The sequence below is a fragment of the Eulemur rufifrons genome, chromosome 15, assembly GCF_041146395.1.
Source record: "Eulemur rufifrons isolate Redbay chromosome 15, OSU_ERuf_1, whole genome shotgun sequence".
Lineage (NCBI taxonomy): Eukaryota > Metazoa > Chordata > Mammalia > Primates > Lemuridae > Eulemur > Eulemur rufifrons.
This window is the reverse complement of record NC_090997.1, coordinates 1511127-1524280: the sequence shown is the minus strand read 5'-3', so window position 1 is coordinate 1524280 and position 13154 is coordinate 1511127.

Sequence of the window (13154 nt, the reverse complement as noted above, 5' to 3'; positions counted from 1 at the left end):
AATCATCCAGTCTTTTTATTTCTTGGAATTGACTCTTTGAAGAGACTAGGCCAGTTGTCTTCTAGAATGTTCTCCATTCTCAATTTGTCTTATTGTTTCTGTGATGTCATTTAATATAGTCCTCTATCTCCCTGTATTTGGCGGGTTCCCCTCCCCCCCAATTTTTTTGATTAGATTCTGGTTACCCAATTTTGGGACTAATTCTTCAAAACTGCTATATACTTCATATTGCCTCACAGCAGAAGGCATGTAATATGAGGTCATCCCACCAGTAGTGATGCTACGTGTGATTGCTTGGTTAAGGTGGACACTGCCACATCTGTTCTGTAAAGATTATGTTTTCCCCTTTGCATTTAGCAAGTCATCTGCAGGGTTCTTTGACATTGTGCGAATATGCTTAAAAACTTTCACCTAATAATTGCCATCCATAGTGACCCTTGCCTGAATTAGTTATTTCATCAGGGGTTACGAAATGGTCCTTTCCTACTTGTGCATTTGTAAGGGCATGGTTACCTGGAGAGGAGCTTTCCCTCATCAACTGGGGGATCTATGGTTCCTTCTAAAAAGGCAACGTAAGTTAAAATATTTCCCTTTAATTACCAATTTTCAGAGTAAAGTGTTGGTATAATATTAATCTATGAAATTGAAAAATTTGTTCTTTTTCTTTGTTTAGACTAAAGATTCAGGATTTTGGGTTGGTTTTTCTTTTTTTTTTTTTTTTTTGAGACAGAGTGTCGCTTTGTTGCCCTGGCTAGAGTGAGTGCTGTGGCATCAGCCTAGCTCACAGCAACCTCAAACTCCTGGGCTTAAGCAAGCCTACTGCCTCAGCCTCCCGAGTAGCTAGGACTACAGGCATGCGCCCCCATGCCCGGCTAATTTTTTCTATATATATTTTTTAGTTGTCCATATTATTTCTTTCTATTTTTAGTAGAGACGGGGTCTCGCTCTTGCTCAGGCTGGTCTCGAACTCCTGACCTCGAGCAATCCACCTGCCTCGGCCTCCCAGAGTGCTAGGATTACTGGCGTGAGCCACAGCACCCGGACTGTTTTTTTTTTTTTTTTTTTTTGAGACAGAGTCTCACTCTGTTCCGTGGGCTAGAGTGCTGTGGCGTCAGCCTAGCTCACAGCAACCTCAGACTCCTGGGCTCAAGTGATCCTTCTGCCTCAGCCCTCCCAAGTAGCTGGGACTATAGGCACGTGCCACCATGCCTGGCTAATTTTTTCTATTTTTAATTGTTTGGCTAATTTCTTTCTATTTTTAGTAGAGACGGGGTCTCACTTGCTCAGGCTGATCCCCAACTGCTGACCTCAGGCGATCCTCCCGCCTTGGCCTCCCAGAGTGCTAGGATTATAGAAGTGAGCTACCTCGCCCCGGCCAGATTAAGGTTATTGTTTGTTTGTTTGTTTTGAGACAGAGTCTTGCTCTGTCACCTGAGCTAGAGTGCCATGACGTCAGCCTAGCTCACAGCAACCTCAAACTCCTGGGCTCAAGCAATCCTCCCGCCTCACCCTCCCGAGTAGCTCGGACTACAAGCACGTGCCACCATGCCCGGCTAATTTTTTCTATTTTTAGTAGAGATGGGCTCTCACTCTTGCTCAGGCTGGTCTCGAACTCCTGAGCTCAAAGGGTCCTCCCGCCTGCCTCGGCCTCCCAGAATGCCAGGATTATAGGTGTGAGCTACCACGACTGGTCCCAGCCATTTCTCTCTCTCTCTCTCAAGAGATGGGATCTCACTCTCAATATATCACCCAGGCTGGTCTCAAACTCCTGGCCTTAAGCAATCCTCCCACCTCAGCCTCCTGGGTAGCTGGGACTAGAGGCGTGAGCCATTGCCCCTAGCCTCAGCCATTTCTCTAATTCGTTCTTTTTATTGAAGAATGGTATTTAGAAACTACTCTTTAGGTGCTGGGAGAGCCCATTGCTACCGGCTCATTAGGTGCTGGCAACATTGCTTTAAGTCACATTCAGGGTTAAAAAAAAAATCATGAATTTATACTGATATTTCCAACTCAAATTTTACATTATAGATTTTTCTCTTTTAAACTCTTTGATTTTATATTTTTATCTCTTTTATCAGGGTAACTGAAAGTCTTTTTTCTTAATAATCTTGACATATTTACCTATTTGCTTTATCCTATAATATATATAAAATTGTTTCAAAATTGCAATATATTTTTTTGTGTGTGTGAGGTAGAATTTTCTTTTATTCCAAATTCAGAAACCATCCAAACTGGGCTCAGCCATCATCTTAGGTGGTGGTTGTTTCTAGGTGGTCAACAGAGAGTCTCCGGTGTTACTGTTAATGCATTAAGCTCCTAGAAGACGGCCGGGGAGACCGTGCAGCTGAGGCGGCTCCGTGGCTGTGGCCACGGACTCACACGCTGATTCGTGGTCGGGGTTCTGGAGCGTCCACCATCCAGCGGGCGGCGGCCAGTGCCCAGACACCGGACATCAGCCCGCATGGCGCGGTGGTCGGCGGGACTGGCCTTTGGCAGGTGTTGCTGTCAGGTGCTTTTCAGAGGTCGAAGCAGGGTCACTCACACCTTCTTACAGAACTCAGACACGCAGAAGTCCCAGAACGTTGTCATGCAACCTGTTACTAGGTATTTCTTCTGCAACCTCTTAAGAGGTATTTCTTGAAAAACAATTAAAAAGGAGGGAAGAGGCTTTTCTTTGGTTTTGTAAATTTGGGGAACTTCCAGATAAAGACAATCAGGATTTTTACGCTCTGGAATGTGTAGTGTGTGCTGTGACTCTTAGACTGGGTTATGGTACGCAACATTTCCCAAAAGCAATTTATTACGGGCCCTAGAGTTAGGTAGTGAGGAGGAAGGGGAACAGATGCTTTGTCCAGGGGGTGCTCATTTAGGAGCAGATGGCACTGGGAGATGCTTTGTCTACAATAGGAGGAATGGATTGACCAGAAAGGGGGTTTCTTTTTTTTTTTTTGGAGACAGAGTCTCACTCTGGTGCCCGGGCTAGAGTGCTGTGGCGTCAGCCTAGCTCACAGCAACCTCAAACTCCTGGGCTCAAGCGATCCTCCTGCCTCAGCCTCCCGAGTAGCTGGAACTACAGGCATGTGCCACCATGCCCAGCTAATTTTTCTATATATATTTTTAGCTGTCCATATAATTTCTTTCTATTTTTAGTAGACTCGCTCTTGCTCAGGCTGATCTCGAACTTCTGAGCTCAAACAATCCACCCGCCTCAGCCTCCCAGAGTGCTAGGATTACAGGTGTGAGCCACCGCGCCCGGCCCAGAAAGGGAGTTTCTAAGAAGGAACAGGTGACATCACGGGGGCTTCCAAGGACTGACAGATGTTTGGTCTACGACAAGGCATCTCCAAGGACTGACCAGCCAGAAAGAGGTAGAGGGGCCACAAAGTGGAGATACCATCAAGGCCACAAAAGAGGGTCTTTGGAGCATGCGTACAAGTAAGGTGATAGCATCTTTAAGTGACCTACCCTCATTAACATGGTAAAAATCACACCCACCCACGCCATGACAGTTGACAAATACCACGGCAACCCCTGGAAATTTCCTTATAAGGTTAAAAATGGGGAGAGTCCCCAGTTCTGGGAATTCTCTATCCCTTTCCAAAAAAATTCATGAATATTCCGCCCCCAGCTTAGCATATTCTTAGGGATTAATATAAAAAACAGCCCCTAGCCCTGTTGGAGCAGTCCTCTCTCTACCGACTTGGAGGGTGTACTATCCTTTCTATGCTCTGTTCCCAATAAATCTTCCTGTTCGGCTTGCTTGTTTGCTCCGTGGACTCGGTACCAGGAACCATTCTTCGGTACTGGGAACCAAGAACCAGGGAACACGGAACTGACGTCTGGTCCCCACGCCTGACACTAGTGACAACTTGACCCACTAGGGTTTTTGCCCGGTTTAGGGAAGCCTACAGTAAACCAGAGCAGCCTCATCTTGATTCTGGTGAGGTTTTTTGTTTGTTTGTTTTGTTTTTTTAACATGTTATTCAGCATCAATATGGTGAGATTTTTATTCCTTAACATCTGTGGGATCCAAATCAGTCTCTCCTCACTTCACACCCCTGACACGGCGCCTTTGACCTACAGCTGAAAGCAACCCTGGCTACCACCGTCAAAGGAACTAACTGATGCCAGGCTGAGCGCTTCGGAATTACAGTGTTAGTGCTACTGCTAACAACAGAACTGCTGAAGGAGGTCACTGTTTATTGGCTGTTCTTTTAGTCTTCAGAGTACTGTATTCAAAAGTCACTTGAGATGATTATTTTCTTTAATGGTTACATTAAAATTTGTCAAATAAGGTCATTTGCTGTAATTTTCAATTTTAGACTTTGATTTTTTCTTTTTAAATTAATTTCATGTTTGATATGTAAGACATTTAGTGTTCAAAAGTAAACTTAAGATAAAAAATTAAGATATTCAGACTGTTAAAATTGACAGGAGGCCATTGGTTTGGACTGAGCTCCTGCTCTAGGCCCAACAGACCAGACCAAAATAGAGTCACTCGTGCTAACGTGCCACAACTTGTGCACACGCCTGTCCGAGGCCGGCCGGTGGAGATACCTGTCAAGAGGCTTCCCCACCCTGGCGCCGGGGTGAGGCGGTGCGTGCTGCGTGCCACGCTTTGCCGTCTACCTGCTTGTTCTTGCGGGCGCTCTTTGCTGAGACCCTACTCTGTGGTTTGGTTGTAGTCTCCCGCACGACTCTGAGATTTCAGTGGAAAATCCGACTTGTGAAGATCTTGGTCTCATCAACCAAGTGTAACGTGGCTCCTCCATCAGCCGGTGGACACAGGACTTGGCCGTCATCTCCTCACTGTCACGGGGGATGAGGGTTGGTTGTCCACAGAGCAAAGGGCAGGAAATGCAGATCCGGGATCCGGTTCAGATGCAGTGGGGTAGGAATACTGCAGAGGGTGGAGTCAGTGGATGGGGTAAGCCCCAGTGTTTACCGAGTGAGGACCCAGCTCCCTGTGTGTGTGCACGAGCGAGTGTTTGTGTGTGCACACGCTTGTGTGTGTGTGTGTGCGCGTGCGTGCGTGATAGGAGACCCAGGGCACATGACATAAAACAATGGGAAGACAGTCACAGAACAGCCCACCAGCGCAAGGGAATTCAAATCCCACACAGAGTGCATGGTGAGAATTCGGAGAAACAAACAAGAAATGTCAGTGCAAGGCCTCAAGGAGAAGGTTTCCAAGAGAAGTTGTTCTTTCATGGGGCTCGAGGAGTGGAGGGATCTGGAGCCATGGAGGAGATTTAGAAATAGTCTCACGGCTTGGACTGAGGTGAGTCCCCTGACAGGACTCTCCTCCAGGTCCCCCGCTGATGCTGTAGCATCTGAACCCCTGAGGGTTCCTCCCTCCCCCTCCTAACGTCCCCGTCCCCAGCACCACCTTTGGTGTCTCTGTGGGAAACGCCCTGTCCTCAGTCGGGAGCTCCAGCCCTGCCACATGCTGTGTCCCGGGGGCAGCCACCGCCCTCTGCAGGCTTCAGCTGCTTTGAGTCTAGAACAAAGCTGTTAGGCTTGAAGGCCCAGGGCCTCCAGCTCCTCTAACATTCTGTAATTCCAGGGCCTCTGAAGTCACGAGCGTGCGGGAGGCGGTGCAGGCGGAGGGAGGCCCCCCCCGCCCCGGACAGGAGGGACAGCCTGCAGCGATCCCTGTCCCAGCAGCCTGGTCTTGTTTCTGTGCCTCAAACATGTCCTTTCCAGCCCAGAACTTTTTTTTTGTTCCAAGTATTTTTTTATTTTTATTTTTTTATTTCAGCTTATTATAGGGGTACAAAAGTTTAGGTTATGTATATTCAAGCGTGTCCATTCCCCCCCCCAGACAGTGCGCATCGCACTCATCATGTAGGTATACCCCCATCCCCTCCCCTACACCCCACCTCTGCCTGACACCCAATTGGTGTTATTCCCAAATGTGCACTTAGGTGATGATCAGGGAAACCAATTTGCTGGTGAGTTACATGTGGTGCTTATTTTTCCATTCTTGGGATACTTCACTTAGTAGAATGGGTCACAACTCTCTCCAGGAGAACAAAAGAGATTCAATATCACCGTTATTTCTTATAGCTGAGTAATACTCCATGGTATACGTATACCACATTTTACTAATCCACTCATGTATTGATGGGCATTTGGGTTGTTTCCACACCTTTGCGATTGTGAATTGTGCTGCTATAAACATTCACAGCCCAGAACTTTTGATCCCTTATTGTTCCCTGGTCTGGAATCCTCTGCGCCACCTACTGGCCACCTTTGGTCTCTCCCTGTTCAAGTCTCTGCTGACTTGTTACTTTCTAGACAGCAGCAGCTCGTCCTGGGCTCAATCCGGACTCCTCCCTCCCTCTGAGTCCCTGGGTCATCGGTAAGGTTTCCACAGATCTTTCCTGAGCTGTGCAGGGGCCTCTCTCTAACTTCTCTCTGGTCCTGGAGTGTAGGCAGAGTGCTCTAGCTCGGCCGAGGTAAGGTTATTGTCCGCCCGGACCCTCCTGAACCGAGCGGAGAGAGAGACCCCAGACTGGGACTCGGGTCTTCCTTGCTGACCTCCACAGTCTACACCCTGAGCCATCCTGTTCCTGGTGAGTGGAAGCTCGCAAGCTCGTTCTTGTTTCTTGTTTACTCATCTCGACTTGAAAGTCCTGTCGGTGAGCTGGAGGACCCTCGGCCCCTGGGGCCCTCACTGGACACAGGGAGGCCTGTTCCGACTCGTCCCTCTCGCTCTCTCGTCACTCCCGTGCCACTCCCTCATTCTGGGGACACCTAGAATTGAGTAGAATCGGCCCTGCGTGACCCCTACTCTATCCAGGAACACAGGAAACTCTTAGTCTCCTCCTCCCAAAACTACCCCTTTGAGGTGCCTTCTCCGAAGCCTCAAAACACTAGGTCTCACTGATGAAATTTGGCCAGAATGACTTACCTTTTACTGCAATACAGCGCGGGCACGATGTAAGTTAGATAACTCTCAGTGGCCTGAAAATGGAACTTTTGACTTTAACATACTCTAAGATCTGGATAATTTTTGTCACCACAATAGCAAATGGTCCAAGATCCCTTATGTCCAAACCTTTACTCTCTGCTCATGACCCTCTGTCAGAATTGCAACCTGGCACAAGTCTGTCTGCTACACACTTGCCCCCCACTACGCGCTCTGGTACACACTTGCCCCCCCACTACGCACTCTCGCTCTGCCCAAATCTCAGGACCTGCAGATTCTACAAGAGGCTTATACCACTCGGGGAGTGGCTGGGGCGGAAGGCATTGATTGGGTACGTTTCCTTCTCCCTTTCCGATTTCGCCCAGATATAGAAAAGATGAGGTTCCTTCTCAACCAATTGCTGTGCTTTTATCAAAGAATTTGAATATCTGGCCGGGCGCGGTGGCTCACGCCTGTAATCCTAGCACTCTGGGAGGCCGAGGTGGGCAGATCGTTTGAGCTCAGGAGTTCGAGACCAGCCTGAGCAAGAGCGAGACCCCATCTCTACTAAAAAAAAAAAAATAGAAAGAAATTATATGGACAGCTAAAAATATATATAGAAAAAATTAGCCGGGCATGGTGGTGCATGCCTGTAGTCCCAGCTACTCGGGAGGCTGAGACAGGAGGATCCCTTGAGCTCAGGAGTTGGAGGTTGCTGTGAGCTAGGCTGATGCCACGGCACTCACTCTAGCCTGGGCAACAGAGTGAAACTCTGTCTCAAAAAAAAAAAAAAAAAAAAAGAATTTGAATATCTAACTCAATCGTATGATCTTACCTGGCATGATCTCTACATAATTCTTTCCTCTACTTTGTCTCCTTGTTAGGTAGATGGTGAGGGATTCTGGGTCTCCTAGGGATGAAAGTGGGTGCTGTTGCCCCCATCTTGGTCCTTCCCGGCCCTGATTCTCCAACCTGGGGGAGGCGGGAATACTCTATGAATCTGCCAGTCAGAACTTGGCGCACCAGCTGCAAAGGAATGCAGAGGACTCTGTAGCCCAGAGGCCAAGCCGCACGGGTACCATAAAGCCTGGAAAGTGACCTAGAACCCACATGCGTAGTTAAGGCTCTTGTCATGTGACTCCCAACTGTCCAAAGTGATTCCATGGTGACCTCTGAACCACAAGGGAGTTCCCTATCCAGACACTATGAAGTAGGACGCAGGCCCTATCCAAGCTCTCTCTCTTCGCCCTTCCTTTTGCGTGCCCTCCTGTGACAATGGGTCCAGTCGTCAGCTGTGGCGTATGTACCATGCTCCGTACACCTGTATCTTGCTCTTGCCCTATAGTCCTATCTTTCTCTCCTCAATAAACCTCATTTTCATGCTTGCCTGACTTTGGCGTGTCTGGTCGTTCTCCGGCCATGAGCGCACCGAGAACCGATGGTTTCAGACTGACACCTGACATCCCGAGGAGACGGGGAGGGTCTGGCTCAACGCCCGGGCACATGGCGACGAAATCCACAGACACAGCCCCGCCCAACCAGTGGGGACAACTGACTGCCGTTCCCAGAACAGACCCGTTGTGGGATTATCAAACAGGAACCCAAGGGGGCACAGAAGGACGGGCTAAGAGAGATCACATGATCAAATGCCCGTTATCGGGCCTGAAAAATGCTCCACAAGGCAGTTATGAAAAACTAAACGAAACCACACAGGGACGGGATGAAAATCTGGCTCTCTTCCTGTCCAGACTTACCGAAGCCTTACATAAATATACAACCCTGGACCCTGCTACCCCCGAGGGGATTTTACTTCACAATATGCATTTTATCTCCCAAGCCACACCTGACAGCAGACAAAAACATAAAAAATTAGAGTTTGGGCCGGGCGCGGTGGCTCACGCCTGTAATCCTAGCACTCTGGGAGGCCGAGGCGGGTGGATCGCTCAAGGTCAGGAGTTCGAGACCAGCCTGAGCAATGAGCGAGACCTCGTCTCTACTAAAAATAGAAAGAAATTATCTGGCCAACTAAAATATATATAGAAAAAAAAATTAGCCGGGCATGGTGGCACATGCCTGTAGTCCCAGCTACTCGGGAGGCTGAAGCAGTAGGATTGCTTAAGCCCAGGCGTTTGAGGTTGCTGTGAGCTAGGCTGACGCCACGGCACTCACTCTAGCCTGGGCAACAAAGCGACACTCTGTCTCAAAAAAAAAAAAAAAAAAAAGAATAAAAAATTAGAGTTTGGTCCTCAAACCTCACAAAGAGATCTGGTACAAACCGCCTTTAAGGTATTTAATAATAGGGATGAGGAGCAACAACTTCAAAAACAAAAGAGGGACCAGGCTAAATAGCAGATGTTGGCTGCCGTCAACAGACTCCCAGAACGTCCTCAGTCAAACTGGGGAAAGGGGCAAGTGACACCATCAGGCCCATGTTTTAAATGTAAACAAACAGGCCACGGGGCGAGACAATGTCCTAACCCTCAACCACCCCGGGACCTTGTCCCCTCTGTGGAGCGAGGGACCACTGGACCGCAGCTCAGCCCCTCGAGGCAGAGCCACCTCGCTTCCTCCCACCAAACCGGACAGTCCTGATCTCGCACTACGGGACCTCCTAGGCCTGGCCGCAGGAGACCCAGGGTGCCCGGGACCGATGGGTACCCGAGACCGACAGCCCCCAAGCTGAGCACCACATCGGATCCCCAGGTAACTGTGTTGGTGGCAGGTAAGCCGATTTCCTTCCTCATCAACACGGGGGCAACATTATCGGCCCTGCCAGAATTCCGCGGACCTACACGACTCTCCTCACTCTCTGTTGTGGGAGTTGACAGCCTTGTCACCCGCCCTCTAATAGCCCTGCCTTTGACCTGCCATCTAGGCTCAGATATCTTCACTCATTCATTGCTAGTTCTCCCTCGGTGCCCAACCCACTATTAGGAAGAGATATTCTCTCAAAATTACATGCTACTATTTACCTACTGTCGATCATGAGCCACAGGCAAACACCACCCCCCTTCTTCTCCTCACAGACTCCCCTCCATCTCCTATACCTTTTTCTGAATCTGAAGTCAACCCCAAAGTCTGGGATATTTCAACCCCCTCAATAGCCACTCACCACCTCCTCCCCATCCAAATACATATGAAAGACCCTTCCCAATTTCCTTGCCAAGCCCGATACCCAATTCCTTTGCAAGGTCTTCAGGGATTGAAACCCATCATTACTCGTCTGTCCTACCAAGGCTCCCTCCGCCCTACTAATGCCCCATATAACACCCCCATTCTGCCAGCAAAAAAGCCAGATGGATCGTACCGCCTCGCCCAAGATCTAGGACTCATTAACCAGGTGGTGAGACCCACCCACCCAGTAGTCCCTAACCCTGACATCATCCTGTCTCTTATCCCACCTCCACCACCCACTGCACGGCACTGGATTTAAAAGATGCCTTCTTCACCTTCCCATGACATCCGCACTCCCACGGCATCTTCACATTCACGGGGACAGACCTAGACTCCAAACCGTCACAACAACTTACCGGGACAGAACTTCCCCAGGGATTTAGGGACAGCCCCTACCTCTTTGGACAGGCACTAGCCTCCGACCTAACCCAACTAGATCTTTCCCCGTCTGTCCTCTTACAATATGTAGATGATTCATTATTACACAGTTCCTCTGAGACTAGTTTTCACCAACATGCCATACAACGCCTCAATTTCTTGGTGGAGAAAGGCTATAGGGTATCTCCCAAAAAGGCACAAATTTCCTTACCTCAAGTAACCTATCTAGGATTAGCCCTCTCCCCCAGAAAGAGAGAAATGATGGTAGATAGAAAAAATCTTATTTCTTCCCTACCTCTTCCCACCAATAACAAAGATCTCCTCTCTTTTCTGGGACTAGCTGGATATTTCTGTATTTGGCCCCTAATTTCAGCATCCTAGCTCGACCTTGATATCAAGCAACCAAAGGGGATCTCGATGAGCCATTAGATCCTACTGTAAATGTTCAGCCCTCTCTTGAAGCCTTAAAAAATGCCCTGACCTCTGCTCCGACACTCACATTTCCCAACCTTACCCAACCTTTCTAGCCATATACTGATGAAAGGCGGGGTGTAGCGGTGGGAATTGTACACAGAATAATGGGCCAGACACTCAGACAGCAGCGTACTTGTCCAAACAGCCGGATTCCGCTATGGGGCTGGCCAGCCTGCGGGAGAGCCTCAGCGGCGGCTGCGCTTCTCACAGAGGAGAGTCAGGAGCTCACGTTGGGCAGCCCTCCCTGGCTGTCCTCTCACTCCCTTGCCCACCTTCTTTCACACTGGGCCCTACAAACTCTGACATCCTCTCGTGTTCAACAGTTTCATCTGCTTTCGTAGAAACTCCACATACATCCCTGGCCGAAAGCCGTCCTTTAAACCCGCCACTCTCTTAGCTGTTTCTCAGGATCATTCCATGCCTTCTTGCACAGGCACGCTGGATTATGAACTTCCCCACTTCCCCGGCATTTCTCAACAGCCCATGCCTAGTTCCACCTACACCTGGGTCCCAGATGGCACCTCCTATCTGCTTGAGGAACAGAGGAGAGCGGGGTGTGCTACGGCACCCCGAGAGAACGTACTGAAGGGGGGCCACTGCCCATAGGGACATCTCAAAAGGCCGAATTGGTGGCACTGATCGGGGCGCTGACGCTCTCAGAGAATGCAGCAATTGCCATTTATACGGACTCCAGAGACGCCTTCCACCGCCTACACTCACAAGCCTCTGCGTGGGAGGAGCGAGGCTTGCTCTGCAGAGGGCCCCCCACAGTCAGCGCGCCTCTCCTCCTTAAACTCTTCCCAGCGGCTGGCCTGCCAAAGGGGCGGGCTGATACATTGCCCAGGACACCAACAGGGCCATGGGCCCGTTACAACTGGCAGTAACTTAGCAGATCAAGAGGCAAAAAGAGCAGCCTGGCGAAATCCTCCCGCTCCTGCCAACCAAATGCGACCCTCTCTCACGGCCCGGTTAACTGCTCCCCTGAAGGAAAACATTCCCCACCAGAAGCTGGGGCCGCTCAGCCTGGCCCTTGGCTGCTAAACCGAGGAAAATACATCCTCCCACGAGAACAAACATACACTGTACCGAGAGATATACATAATTCACTACATGTAGGATTTAAATAAACCTCTACTCCGACTCCTGAAACCTCTCATCCGCTGTCCAAACCTGTCCTCTCGTCTACAAGACGTAACCCGCAAATGCTCTATTCGTTACTCGGTCTCCCTGCGGGGAGTCGCTGGGCCGCCCTCTCTTCCTGCTCACGACCGGGGCTGTGTTCCCGCCCAGACTGGCAGGTCGCTGTACTCTCCTGCCCCCGTCCCAAGGACCAGGCGTCTTCCCCCTAGTGGACGCACTCTCTGCGTGGGCAGAGGACCCCCGCACCCCCAGGAAAGGCCCCAGAGGTCTCACACGCACTTTAGAACACCTGATCCCCCGATTTGGACTCCCCTCCCGGCATGAGATGGCTGTCTCAGCTGCTATGACACTTTGCTTATTCCTGATTCCTCTAACTGCTCCACCGGAGCCGCGTGGTACAATAGCACACTCTTTCTCGCCTCGGGGAACAGGCGACACATATTCCAGGCCTACCATTCCTCTTGCTGGGTTTGCTACCAACAACCCATCCTTTCTCGGGATGAACCCTGTCTTCAGGCCGCCCCAGCTCATACACCCACAGTGTCTCAAGCAAAGCCATTTAGGGCCACCGCACAGTTTATTCCATCCGGACCCGAGCCCCTTCGTCTATGGATCCCGACGACGCCTTTCGCTTTTACCCTCCAGCACCATCCTCCTCCCGGTCTGCCACCGGCCATAACGGCAACAGGTGGCTCTTTGGGTCGCACGCCCCCACCTGCGTCGTCGCCCTCTCCGGTCCCTCTTCCCCAGCTCGCTCAGGCCCCAAGGGAGGAAACGCTGTGTGCTGGTTTCTTAGTCACACGTCATCTAAAGGAGTATGTAACACTTCAGATGTCCACGCAGGCCACATGCCATACACTGCAATCCATCCCTTCCCCGTCCTTTCCTGATCAGTGCACTGTGTCCCTCCGCACCTACATTCATCGCTGGTGGGACCCGCTCATCCACCATAGCACGGGGGACACATGGCGCCACAGCTCCTGCCACGCTGCGGCCCTGTACACACGGTAAGTCCCCATTTCGCGTCATGGCTACATAGCTCATTCCTCTTACGGCACACCGCTGGCCCTGGCCC